The sequence below is a fragment of the Gobius niger genome (assembly GCF_951799975.1).
Source record: "Gobius niger genome assembly, chromosome: 23".
Taxonomy (NCBI): Eukaryota; Metazoa; Chordata; class Actinopteri; order Gobiiformes; family Gobiidae; genus Gobius; species Gobius niger.
In genome coordinates, this window is record NC_136874.1 from 11,593,079 (window position 1) to 11,606,782 (window position 13,704).

General features: G+C 44.0%; 1 protein-coding gene across 4 annotated transcripts in view; it reads left to right on the forward strand.

The window, feature by feature from the left end:
- LOC306981807 (receptor tyrosine-protein kinase erbB-4-like) overlaps positions 1–13,704 on the forward strand; it is a 494,462-nt gene that overhangs the window by 88,853 nt on the left and 391,905 nt on the right. The gene's annotated exons all lie outside the window — the stretch shown is intronic.

The following is a 13,704-nucleotide window of genomic DNA, read 5'->3' on the forward strand; positions in this document are numbered from 1 at the left end:
TCTTCCGATATTTAAATAGTTGAAGATGAAAAACATGTCTGTGAGATGTGGTGTTGGTGACTTTATTGCTTTGAGGGCCTACCTTTGCCCACGCAGTGTCTCCGTACATTGGTGTGAGAGTGTGAATGGGTGACAGGTTCCTTAAAAACAAAAGACTTTGGGCCTAATTAGGGAAGAAAAGTGCTATATACAGTATGTTGAGACCATTTACCATTTATCGCCTTTATTGGAAGATGCTGGTGCTGAATAAACAACTGTTAGCTGCTTGGGTGGTTAGCATGGTGCCTTTGCTTTCCATCACGGTGGCCACGGTGGACGCTCAGGTGTTTTAGGGTTTCTGGAAGGTTTTCTAGATGGATTGTATGCAGAAACCTTAGCAACAAGGGTCCTGGAGTGTCTTAGGTCACCGGGATGGGAGGTGAAGGGACCCTGTTAACCATCCATGCAGCCCCTGGGTCACTGGAAGGTCAAATGGCGGCACGGTGGTACAGCGGTGAGTGCTCGTGCTTCACAGCGAGAAGGTCCGGGTTCGATTCGCACCAGGGACGAGGCCGTTCTGTGTGGAGTTTGCATGTTCTCCCAGTGTTTGCGTAGGAGTGTGTTTGAGAGAACAAGTGGGGAACGACAGATGGAAATTAGCCCAAGGCCACAATCCGGTGTGGTTTGTTCATTAACGTGCACTGTCCCAACCAAATAAACCAAATACCCACTAACTTTTCTTTTTCCTCCCGTAAATGATGCACCTTTAAATGTATTTGTTTTGTAGTCTAGTCACAAACAGAACAGGAGTAGTATCTTTCTTCATTCACACGGCTAAGCAATCCCTTTCACCTGGATGGTTTCTGTTGGAAGTGCTCCAACGTATATTTCCTGGAGCTTGTGCCACATTTCCCAAACTCATAATCCATCATCAGACCCGTTATGCAAACACAAGTGTTTATCATGGTGCCATTGACATGCTAGCATGCTGTTTACTGAAATAGTGTCTTCGATTTTGGGCTGCAATGGTTTATTGTTCCTGCTGAGATGTTCTAAAGAGCAGCCCTTACACATTAATCCGACTCACAATGATGCATGACCATATGGCCTCAAATGACACATTACATGAATAAAATCATGACACAAAACATGAACAAATTGAGAGCAGAAAGTGAATTGACTCGGCCAATCCTTGAGCAGCACCTTGGGACCTAGTCAACCAGCATAACCTTGGTTGTGTTCCTCAAATCTCTTCCCACCAGCCCTCCCAACTCCCTCCATCCTCACCTCCCGAAAAAACGTGTCACAAAAAGATTACCCCAGCGCAAATTAGCAATTGGCAGCTTTTTCCCAATCGGGCTCTCCCAAAAAAATTCCCCGTCACGGGCCAGCGCTCGGGCCCGGGCGGCGGCGCGATCTCCCGGGTTTGGCTGCCGAGGACGAAAAGGGTGTGGGGGGGGAGTGCTTGAGGGCATGCGGAGGAGGAGGAGGGCGGAGGTATGATGGATGGGAGAGAGATTTCTCCCGCTCACAGCGCAGCCGGCGAGAACGCAGAGGCAACAGAACTGGCAGTACCCGACAGCGCGGCATCTCCTGGGGCGCCTGTCTGAAATTGGCACTTTTTTTTTTTCTTTCCCTTCCTTCTTCATACAGTCGCCATGGATATCCGCAAATGTTTTCGTCAAACAGTATGCAAGGTTATGATACTTGACACGGCTCCCTCTTGGAGAGAGATGGATAAATAACGAGAGAGTTAGAAACATTTGGATGCTCATTGCATAATTAAATGGTCGACTTTAAACATGAGAAGTGCCTCGGATGGGCACGGGGTAACTTCTCTGCACTCCTTGCCTTTGACTGAATCCACACAAAATGTATTTAGCACTGTCTGCACTGTTCTTTATGTGCACAGTGCTGTGTGTCTCAGGGACTGCAGATGGAAATTAGCCGTGAGGGCTACAGCCTGGGACAAAGCTGCTCCAGTACATGGTCGCTGTCAAATGACTGAAATCAAATCAGGATTTATTGTTGCATAATAGGTATTTTCAAAGCCCATAAACCATAAACCAGAGCTCATTTGGAGCGGGCGCCAAAGCTGTAAACGTAATGGCGGTCGGGAGCCGAAACACACTCAGCCTTTTTTTTTTGATGGAATAAATATGACTTTTTAAACAGACTGTGCACTACCAATCCACATGTTTAAAGCTTCCAGGGGTTTTCACAATTCGTGCTTGTGCTGTAACAGATAAATCTAAGAAAGAGCGCTAAGAGGCCTTGAAGCATTAGCCGTTTGCCCACAGAAACATCCGGCGAAGATCAAGGAAGTAGACAACAACAGCGATCACTCTTATTGATTTGCTACCATGCCCTTAGGTACAAACAAAGATGGCTCGTATCTTCTTAATATCTTTCGTGATTCCCCTTCTACCTGCCATGCAACAAGCAGGTGTGCTTCTTCAGTGAGAACGTATACATGCCTTTCCCTTTTTTTGTTATGCCGGCCAGTACCGAAGTAGAATTATGCAGTACTACAACATCTGACGACAACTGATGGACAATGGCATTTTTATTTAGTCATAATCATTGCTCAAGCAGATAGCAGTTAAAAAACGGCCCCAGCGAGCGCAAATTTATGTGAAGAAACCAGCAAGTCTGTGTTTAAGCTGTGCAAGAAGCTAGCATGCTACCGGCTACCATCTAGCTTTTCAGCTCAGCTCTGACCTCTCCAAGAGAAAGCCCTGAACCACACTCCAAACATCAAGCCTTGGATACAACAGGTGACAGAGGTCAGAGTTGTTCAAAGACGTGAGCCATGTGTTTATCATGGTGAAGCCATAGCCAGTTGCTATACGGTTGCATGCTAGCGTCTTGAGCAGCTTAAACACTGACTCAGACTGATGAAAGGTTTTCTGTTTCCTCTTTGATGCGTTTAGTCTGAGGAGTGAAGCAGACCTCTAGTAAATCCTGCTGTAGCTCGACAGACAGAGCTGCTACGTCTGTGCCACATTTGCGTCTCTGGGGCCGTGTTTTTACTGTTTTCTTCTTGACTAATCATTACGAGTACACAACAATGCCACTGTCACTCAATTGTTTTTCATTTTCATCCTGAGTCGAGATTACATGTTGTAGTACTGAATAATTCTACTTCGGTATTCAAAATGACCACCAGAACTGCGAGTTCAAAGACTTGCATGTCTTCGGAAATGCGTGTATAGGACACAATTGATGAACTTTGTGGAGCTAGCTTCTGAAAATTGCGATTGTAGAGTCTGCGTGTCCAGGGAAAAGGAGCGCTGTCATTGGCCCCATGCTCCGTTCGCAAACTAGCACTCTTTTCTCATCCAAACAGGTAAATATTCCCGTGTGTATCCCTCTTTGGCAAACGCCCGCTGTAATCCAGTCTGTTTTATCCTTTGACGAGATTAGATTTCTTTTTTGTTTTCATCTGTTCATCAAGTGCATTGATGAAAACAGGAGTAAAACGCAAGAGTGCAGCTGCTTGTTATTCCCGTCCGCTCTCCGAAACTTCTCAAGGTCTTTGTCATCGATTTGGATTTTTTTTTTTAATGTATTTTATTTTCATTCCTCATCGACCGTCGGACTTTAAACCATCTTTAATTAATCATCTGACCGTTCCATGTTGCAGGTTCAGACTTGTAACACTCCCAAAAGGAAGCTAGCATAAGACCGCGCAGTTGCTAATCATACGGACACAAAATGGCAGCCCTCTTTCACCGGCTCGGTCCAATTACTGTGCCAAGGAAGCTCCGTTTTAATGAGTTACAGCCGGAAAAAGAAACACAGCAGAATAAGAGTCAATATCGGGCAAATAAATTATTAAGCGGTGTCTGTGAGTTTATTTGCTGGCTCGCAGTAAGCCTTGGCTCAGCTTTAGAGAGAGAGAGAGTTAAGAGAGAGCGGTCTCCGGGATATGGCTTTTCAATTACTGCGTTTTTATGAACTCCGCTGCAGACCAAGTCGCTGCTGGAGTGGAACTTATTCAAGGGAACTTTGGGGGACTTGCTTTATGTCAAATTGTGCAGGCTCTTTTTGTTGTTGTTGCAAAGACCACCACAAAAATAAGTCACAAGTCGCACGGTTTAAAGCGGATGTGGCTCAGGTGGGAGAACGGTCGTCAGTAGAGCTGGTTCTTTTCGAGCTTGGAAAATTGGATGGCTTTGTGTCCCAGGGCAACAAGAAAAGGGGCATTTACATCATGGAAATGTAAGGTGGACTGGTCAAATGGTTTAGGACGGTTCGTGCCAATTGTGTGGCGAAATGCTGAATGTTGATCTCCCACCAGCAGCGCAAAGGTTTTCTACATTCCGCTTGAAAAGTCACATTTTAGATGGATGTTCCTTTTGTTCTGAGCCTGTTGAACAGCATCTACAAAGCAATTTGGTAAATAAAGTAAAGTATAAGACAAAATTCAAGTCAATGTCTCACATATCTCACTCTTCGCAGCCTCAGTTGTTGTTGTTGTTGTTGTTGTTGTCGCATGGCACTTCAAGGCCCTATTGGGGGCCGCGGCCTACCCGAGGGGGTAGAATATCTCTCTTAAGAGTCACAATTTTGTATACATGTATTCATCACACACCAATAAAATCAAGCCAAAACAGGCTTTGGATGTTTTTTCACAGCTAAAATGTCAATAAAAGCAAAAAAAACGGTACTAGTTAGCTAATGTAGCATGACGCTAACGTAGCATGCCGCTAATGTTAACTTCGCTAGCTTCCTTGTTAGTATTATCAGATTTGTAACCTCTTAACCCCCACCTGAACTGAGCACATGGGTCCAATTTGGCATTACCCAAATCTGAAAGCTTCTTGATAAAAATCGTCGAAATGGCGGCAAATGTGACAAAAAAGCAACAAAAAAGCAAGAACAACGTGATAACAATATAGAAAAATGACCAAAAAAAACAACAACAAAGCAGCAACAGAAGAGCAACAAAAACATGCCCGAAAAGCAACAGTAACATAACACATACACTGTTGCGTAATGGGAGAAAGTCCAGTTTTCCTTCTTCTTTGTTTTCCCCATCTCACTGCTTCAAACATGACCATATATGGACAATTCCAAACATGGTGGCGTCTGTATCTCTTCCAGATTTTGATTTTGTGAACATGTTACCTAATGGAATGTCAGTATCAAAAGACTCAAACTAATCTCAAACCATGAGAGTCCAAACTCATCCCTTCTTACACAAAGTTTTAGCCGTTGAGGTGAAGCCTGGATGTTTTCCCTCCGAACAATAGTGTATGCGGTCGATGCGCCCAAAAATGACCGCATCATCATCTTGGTTTTTCCCGCACCTGTAGAAAGCCCACGCAGCATTATTATTACTGTATTTTCTCCAGCGCTAGTGTCGGCTCTGCGGACCATTGTGAAGATCCAAGTAAGTCAATTATAGCAGCTAAAGGCGCTAACCCCATTAGCGTCATTTGACCCCTGGTACGGTGCCACGTTCTCGCCGGTGCTTGTTTGCATTTTTTGTACCTGGGCGAGAACAAGCGTGACAAAGCAGAAAATGCTTGGACGCAGCAAATATCAGGGAATGAAAAGCCTTCGGTAAAGTCACACGGCCTATTGTGTGACTAATTAAACGCTGCTAAGGTCTTGGTCCAAAATTTCAAAGTCAAGAGCAAATTTTACGATTTTAGTATGACGGCATGTTTCTTAAAATGCTGTTACAGTCCGTTTATAAATTATGCCTGGGAGATTTTGTTAATAGATTTAGATTTTTAGCTCATTTTCTTCCTTGGCATCTTAGTTTAAATGTCAGAGTGTAAAAAAGAGGAAACTTCATGCCTTTTATTTTGTGATGTGATGCTAGCAAGCTGCAGGTATCCAGGAAGTTTGGCCTTAATATATCCTTTTCCTAGTCCCTCTGGGGGTAATACAAGTGTTGATGGGATGATTGGGGGTTCTTTCATCTCCCCCTGGTGTCTCTGGCAAGAAAACAACACTTGCAACTTTCCCTGCACCGACCCAGAGGCGCAATACACACTAATAGAATCACGAAGAAGAAGCTAACAGGCTAAAGGGCAAAGCTAACAGCGGGCTAGCACCACTTTAACAGTATTTGCAGCCAAGTTAAAACAAATATATCTTCTCATTCATACTTCACAAGACACAAGAACTTCTTGATCTTGCACCCTGGGCTGCAGAAGTGACTTCATTTTGTTCTGCAGCTCAGGGTGCAAGAACAAGAAGTTCTAGCGTCTTGTGAAGTATGAATGAGCCTTTACTCTCACGGACAATTAATGAGTAAAAAAACGCAACATGCTACGACGCCTGCAGGGGCACTTACGGCCTCTAGGGGCACGAGTTACTTAGTTCTGCTTTGACTGAGTGCATTTCTTTTAAGCTTCTGGACTGGAGCTTACAGCCTATAGGCCTATAAAGTATAACACGTCATTTGAAAGCTAAGACCTACAAATCTGATCTAAACATATCTTTTTTTTTTCATGTTCTTTTTCCATTTAATTTTTGTCACTTTTTTTGTTGAGTTTTTGTGGCTTTTGTTGTCACTTTTTTGTGGCTTTTTCGTCATGGTTTAATTTTTTTGCTGCGTTTTCATCCTTTTCTTCTGTAGGAAATGTGCTCGGTTCAGGTGAGGGTCAGGAGGTCAGTTTGAAACCATAAGCTGTGAGAGAAAACTTGCATATTTATATCAGTAATCTACAGCTTAAAGAGAACTATTTGCAGAGTGGCCATTTTATACTCACTACTGCCACCTCAGGTCATACGTGTAACTGCACCTTCTATATAAAGCTCCTACATGACGGCAATTCTGACCTGAAGTAGGATTTTAGAGGCAGTTGTGAACAGGTCGGAGCTCATTCTACACATTAGGACATGGCTGGATCATGTAGGGGGAGGGAAATACATAACTTTTAAACTCTGTATAGTTCCTTTAAGTTTCAAACTGATATCTCTACATTTAATTTTTGCCATTTTCACTTGCAGCGTCTCAACTTCGGATACTTGACGGTTTGACAGATTTAGTTGAGTTGTCCCACGGCTCCTTTCTTTACTTGTTATATTGTTTTGAGCTAATATTACTCCATAGAATAAGTTATCTGCTTTCCCCTTGCGTTCACGTCGGATTTCTGGGTACTGTTACATTCTGGGAGTCGATTCTGTAACGCAAGTCGCCGCAAACTCTAAAAACAAAAACCTTTGAAAAATGAACAGTGACAGCGCTCTCTAACTCCAACTTGGCCTTTTTACAAACGCTACAGGAAGTTTTATCGGGCCCGGGCAGATAATAATAAATCCCACCAGCTCCTTATTCCGTCCTCCTCTTTCTCCTCGACTGTCACGATATAAATACTCCCCGACAGGCGCTGGCTCCATTTAAGGTGGTATTGTGCGGAAAATGTGGAAGAGAGGGAGACGGATTGTGTTCCATAAGTGCCTCGACCTGAACCCCACCATCCCCCCTCCCTCGTCTCCCGCGCCGTCTTTAACTTTATTTGGCCGTGGGTTTGGAAGTGGCCGGCTGCCTCAGTGTCCGGCTCTTCCCCCCCATATGGCACCGCTTAAACGAACTCTCGGCAACACGAGCTTTGTTTGCTTTTCTCATCCGGACAACAAAGTCTTATCGCCGCCGCGGAAAAGAAACAACGAGGTTAATTTAGCCAGAATGCTAACAACATTCCGGTCCAGCGGGGTCAGGGAAGCGTCATCATGTCCATTTTCCCACAAACACTGGGTTAATGGTGTATATCACTTAAAGCCACATGAAAAGAATTCAGTATAAGCTTTTAGTTTGTCTCAGATACTGTTATTGTTGAAAAATGCCTATAGTTTTAATTTTACTAATAACTTAACGAGGGGCGGGACGTCTCCAGCTCGTTTCCATGGAGATGTCGACTAAAGGCAGCCACATTTAAATATCCAAAATCATCATCCAAATCCATTCTTTGATTACATCAGTACAGAAATAGTATTAGGGGCGTGTTTTGTATTGGCAACAGTAGAATGCAAAATGTTACACAGTGTGCCTTTAACCTCTTACCCCCGCCTTAACCAAGCACATTTTCTCCGGTTCGGTTAAACCCAAATCTAAAAGCTTCTAGACTGGAACTTACAGGCCATATAGGCCAATGTCATGCCCTATTTGAAAGCTGCAAAATGGAACTTTTTTCCTCACATTTTTGCCACTTTTTTGTCACTTTTTTCTCACATTTTTGTCATATTTTCTCACTTTTTCCCTCGGATTTTCCTCACATTTCCTCACTTTTTCCTCACTTTTTTCCTCACATTTTCTCACTTTTTTTTCGCACATTTTTGTCACATTATTTAACTTTTTTTTCTCACATTTTCCTCACATTTTCTCACTTTTTCCCTCACATTTTTGTCACATTTTCTCACTTTTTCCTTCACATTTTTGTCACATTTTCTCACTTTTTCCCTCACATTTCTGTCACATTTTCTCACTTTTTCCCTCACATTTCTGTCACATTTTCTCACTTTTTCCCTCGCATTTTCCTCACATTTTCTCACTTTTTTTCCTCCCATTTTTGTCACATTTTCTCACTTTTTTGTCACATTTTTTCACTTTTTCCTCACATTTTCTCCCTTTTTTTCTCACATTTTTGTCACATTTTCTCACTTTTTCCCTCGCATTTTCCTCACATTTTCTCACTTTTTTTCTTCCCATTTTCCTCACATTTTCTCACTTTTTCCGCACATTTTCTCACTTTTTCCCTCACATTTTTGTCACATTTTCTCACTTTTTTTCTCACATTTTCTCACTTTTTCCCTCTCATTTTCCTCACATTTTCTCACTTTTTCCACACATTCTTGTCACATTTCTCACTTTTTTTTCTCACATTTTCTTCTTTTCTTTTTTTTTTTAAGAACCTTTTCGATTTGGGTAAAGCCAAACTGGAGAAAACATGCTCAGGTCAGGTGGGGGCTAAGAGGTTAAAAAAGTAAACCATTACTGCGAAAAGTGGCTGATGTCGCTGCTTCCCTTTTTGCAGGAGCGATTACATTTTCTTTTCTTCACATATTTATTCATCAGGGAAAACACAACCAACATAGTAACAAAGCAGGTTTGCAGCTGATGCGAGATCACAAAAGTCATCCATGAAGTGAATCCCACATATGTTTAAACAGACAGCAGATTGTGCACGTGTCCTCCCCTCCTGATTGGACCAGAGAGTGAATATCTGATGACTCCACTTATCACATTTCTCTAAACCTATAGGCTCTGTGACAACTCCCCAGCTTCCCTTTTCGCGCTGACCTTCCTTCCTTCCATGTTGCTCCTTAGACCTCCTCCAAGTGAACACATCCTCACACACTCCCCATTCATGTGATAAGAGCGGGCTGCGTATGGCCCCGACGCGTACCGTCCTCCCACGCAAGCAACACGTCTATTTGCAGCCTCTCGGCCACTTATTAATGATAACAGGAGCGCGGGGCTGGAGCATTATCGCTGGGAGAACTCGAGCACCGAGCAGCCTGCGCACATCAAAGCGCTTCTAATCCGCACATGTGGTTCCAGTTTTTTTCTGAGAGCGTCTTCTCTTGTAAAAACAACAACTAACAGTCTTAATAATTGACGTTGTAGAAGTCGTGCAGTGGGTGATCGCCTCTATCATTAGGGTGGTTATCTCAGCCGTGTTCTATCTATAGTCGGAGAATGTGGAATGCTCACCACCATTCCTGCCTCTCCCACTGCCCCCTCTCGCCACCCGCCGACCTCTGACCCCCCAGCGCAACACGCTCGATGTGTGTGTCTGTGTGTGAAGGAAGAGCAGTGCAAACATACAGCAGATCACAGGCATAGGGAACTTCCTTCACTTCCTACCCCACGTCTGAACCGAGCACATTTTCTCCAGTTCGGCTTTACCCAAATCTCAAAGCTTATTGACTGGAGCCAATGTAGAGCCTCATTTAAAAGCTAAGGCCGATAAAACTGATCTAAGATTCTTCCTCGTTTTGATTGTCATGTTTACATCCTTGCTGTGTTTTCATCAGGTTTTTGTTGCTGTTCTTTTGGCATGTTTTGGTCACATTTTTGTGCCGTGACGAAGTACAGCCAAAACAGGCAAAGAAAATGGGATAAAAATGTGGCAAAAATGCAATCAAACAACTTCCATCCATCCGCTTTATCCGGGGCCGGGTCGCGGGGGCAGCAGTCTCAGCAGAGATGCCCAGACTTCCCGATCCACACACACCTCCTCCAGCTGTTCTGGGGGGACCCCGAGGCGACACCAGGCCAGCTCGGAGACATAGTCCCACCAGCGTGTCCTGGGTCTTCCACGAGGCCTTGTCCCACTAGGACATGCCTGGAACACCTCCCACGGGAGGCGACCAGGAGGCATCCGAAACAGATGCACTAGCCACCTCAGCTGGCTCCTTTCGACGTGAAGGAGCAGCGACTCTACTCCGAGCTCCTTCCGGGAGCTCCTCACGATCTCGAAGGGTGCGCCCAGCCACCCTGCGAAGGAAACTCATTTTGGCCGCTTGTATCTGCGATCTTGTCCTCTCGGTCATGACCCACATCTCATGACCATAGGTGAGGGAGGGAACGTAGATCGATCGGTAAATCAAGAGCTTTGCCCCGACTCAGCTTCACCACGACAGACCGATACAGCGACCGATCCGTCTGTCGATCTCACGCTCCATCCGCCCCTCACTCGTGAACAAGACCCCGAGATACTTGAACTCCTCCACTTGAGGCAAGGACTCCCCACCGACCTGAAGGGGGGAAGCCACCTTTTTCCAGTGAAGAACCATGGCCTCAGATTTGGAGGTGCTGATCCTCATCCCGGCCGCAAAACAACTTAAACATATTAACACGCTTAGATGAGCATATAGTCTGTAAACTCTCCAGTCGAGAAGCTTTTAGATTTGGGTAAAACTGGAGAAAATGTGCTCAGCTAAGGTGGGGGTTAAGGGGTTTAGGACTGGTATGGACATGTCCACCAACGTTTCCTTATTTTTGCCTCAATTTCTCCCAATTTTTCACACATTTCTCAACTCTGTAGACGAACCCGATATTGTAAATTCGCAGATCTCCCACACATTTGAGTATAGGTATTGAAAAAAAGCATCGTTCAGGTATCGGTATCGTAAACCAAGTATCGCTTAAGTACTGGTATCTGAAAACAATAGAACGGTCCCCAGCCAGAGTTCATGGCGTTTTCTGAGCCACGCTGCGATGGTGCGTGAGTGTTTTTAAGTCCCGCTGCTCCTGCCGTCTGTTGTAATGAGCCTGGGCGTAGGTTTGCGTGGGGACATGTGGAGATCTCTAAAACTCCACACGGGCGTGGGTACTTAGTGCTTCGGAGAGAGGACGGTCAGTCGCTTGAAAAACCTGAATGCGGAAACTTGGAATTTGTATGTAAACGTCATCAACAGACATCATTGACTTCTAACTCGACCTTAAATCCATTAATTCTGTGACTCTCCAAGTGTCCAAACGCCCTGGTCGTCCTTGAGGGAAGATGTGATTCATTTAGCGCTGCTTTGTAATACACACATAGTGCTCACTTACACGTTTGGCAGTTTATTTGTCTGAAACCAAACAATTAGTTTTGAGTAAAAATAGAAAATTATCTTTGACATACTCGTAATTACCGGTCTCCGACTGTCAGGGCCCGTCTGGGGGGAAGTTTGCGAGTTCTCCTCATGTGTGAGTGGGTTTTCCTTGTGTGGTCCTGAGTACTGTTAAATGATACCAGTCTGGTATAAGAAAAAAAAAAAAGATTTAGGTTCTACTGGTATCAAAAAAGTAAAAGTATCAAAAGCAGGTACCGAAAAGAACGCTGATGGCCCTTCAAAATGTAAAAGTAAAAAACAAGTAAAACACAAGTTGAGATAAAATTGCTGTAATTTGGGGAAAAAATGGAAACAATTTGGGACAAAATTTGAAAAAGAAAATGAAAAAAGAAATGAAAAATTTAGATAATGAGGGGGAAAAACAAGTGAACACATTTGGGAAAAAGAGAATTTGGAAAAATGTCAGAGAGAAATGAGAGAAAAGAAAGAAATTCAATTGAAGGATAAGGCATACATTAACATTATTAATCTGTATTATGTTTTTATATGACAAATGATTTAGTACAGGTATCAAAAACCAAGTATTGGTAAAGGGACTATACAGGGTAAACATTTTAAGATGAACTATTTTCCTCCCCATACATGTTCCAGCCATGTCCTAATGTGTAGAATGAGCCCAGACCTGTTCACCACAACTGCCTCTAAAATCCTGTCACTGTCGCTCAGAAAGTTGTTGCTTTGGGTCCGAAGTGCCGTCATGCACGAGCTTAATATAGAAGCTGCAGTTACACGGAAGACCTGAGGTGGCAGTAGCGAGCATAAAATGACCAACCCGCATCTAGTCTCTTAAAAGTATTGGTAAAAAAAAAATAACGGTACTCCACTCTATCTGCATCGGTCCAAAACATGTACAATAGGGTCACCCTCAAGGACCCTATATTGCCCAGTTCCCCAGTTCCTCCCAAAGCAAGAGGACACATTTCCGGAGTCCACCTTAACCTCACTTGCACCATCCCTCCCCCTCTCACTCGTGTCTTTTCCGCCGGTGCCGAAACTCGGGGAAAGTGGTAAACAATCTGAAACAAATTGCCGTGCACCGACCCCCCCTCCTCACCCCTCCTCACCCCCCCCTTCCACCTGCGAGCTGAAGTGCGGCGCTTCTCTCCAGGGCCGTTATGGACGCGAGGCGCCAATGATGCGCGCCGATAGCTGCGCCCGGTCCACTCACTCACTCACTCACTCACTCACTCCGCCGAGAGATTGATTGAGTGCTACCGCCGCCGCTCGCCGAGTCAGGGACAGATGTTTTTTTATATTTATTTTGGAAAATCACCTGGTAGCGAGGCGAGGTGTGTGTGTGTGTGTGTGTGTCCCTTTTTTCGTCAAGTGTTGTCAAGGTGATCCAGCTGCTTCACAATTTTTGCAGATTTACACTCCAAAGTTCTACATAAGTCATTTGCAGATAGTTTAAAAAAAAAAGTGAAATAATGTCGTTGAATTGGTCTGAAGCGCCCTCTACAGGCAGCAGTGGGAATGATGCAAAATGTACAACACACGATTAGCTATGGGCTTTAAAAATGTGAACACTTTTCTGTTCAGGCTAACAAATCCAAATAAAAAGGATCCTCCAAACTGCACTAATGTAGCAAAAATACAACTTCAGGCATGTTCCAGGTGAGGGAACACAGTGAACCTCTTCAACCCTGCATTAACAGAGTGCATTTTCTCCCGTTCGGGTTTACCCAAACCTAAAAGCTTCTTGAAAAACACCTCAAAATACTGACAAATCGAGATGAAAAGGAGGATCAAAAACACGACAAAAAAAAAAAAGCCACAAAGGGACGAAAACGCAACAACACGAGGAAAAAGATCCATTTCGATCCGTTTTATAGGCCTTAGCTTTCAAATGAGACGTGACATTGGCTAAAAGGCTGTAAGAAGCTTTTAGATTTGGGTAAAGACTGAACTGGAGAAAATGCACTCGATTAAGGCTATATCCACACGAAGACAAAACGCTTATATTTTCAGAAACTTTCTTTGCAAGCACGAAACCAGCTCAGTAAATGTGAGCGTCCACATGGGTCGACTCAGGTCTGTGAAAACGGTGTGATTCATCTGCCAGGCCTGTGTGAGGCGCTGTGACGCTAACACAGATAATACAACAAGACAGAACTTTAGTGGAATGTAAACAGTGAAAAT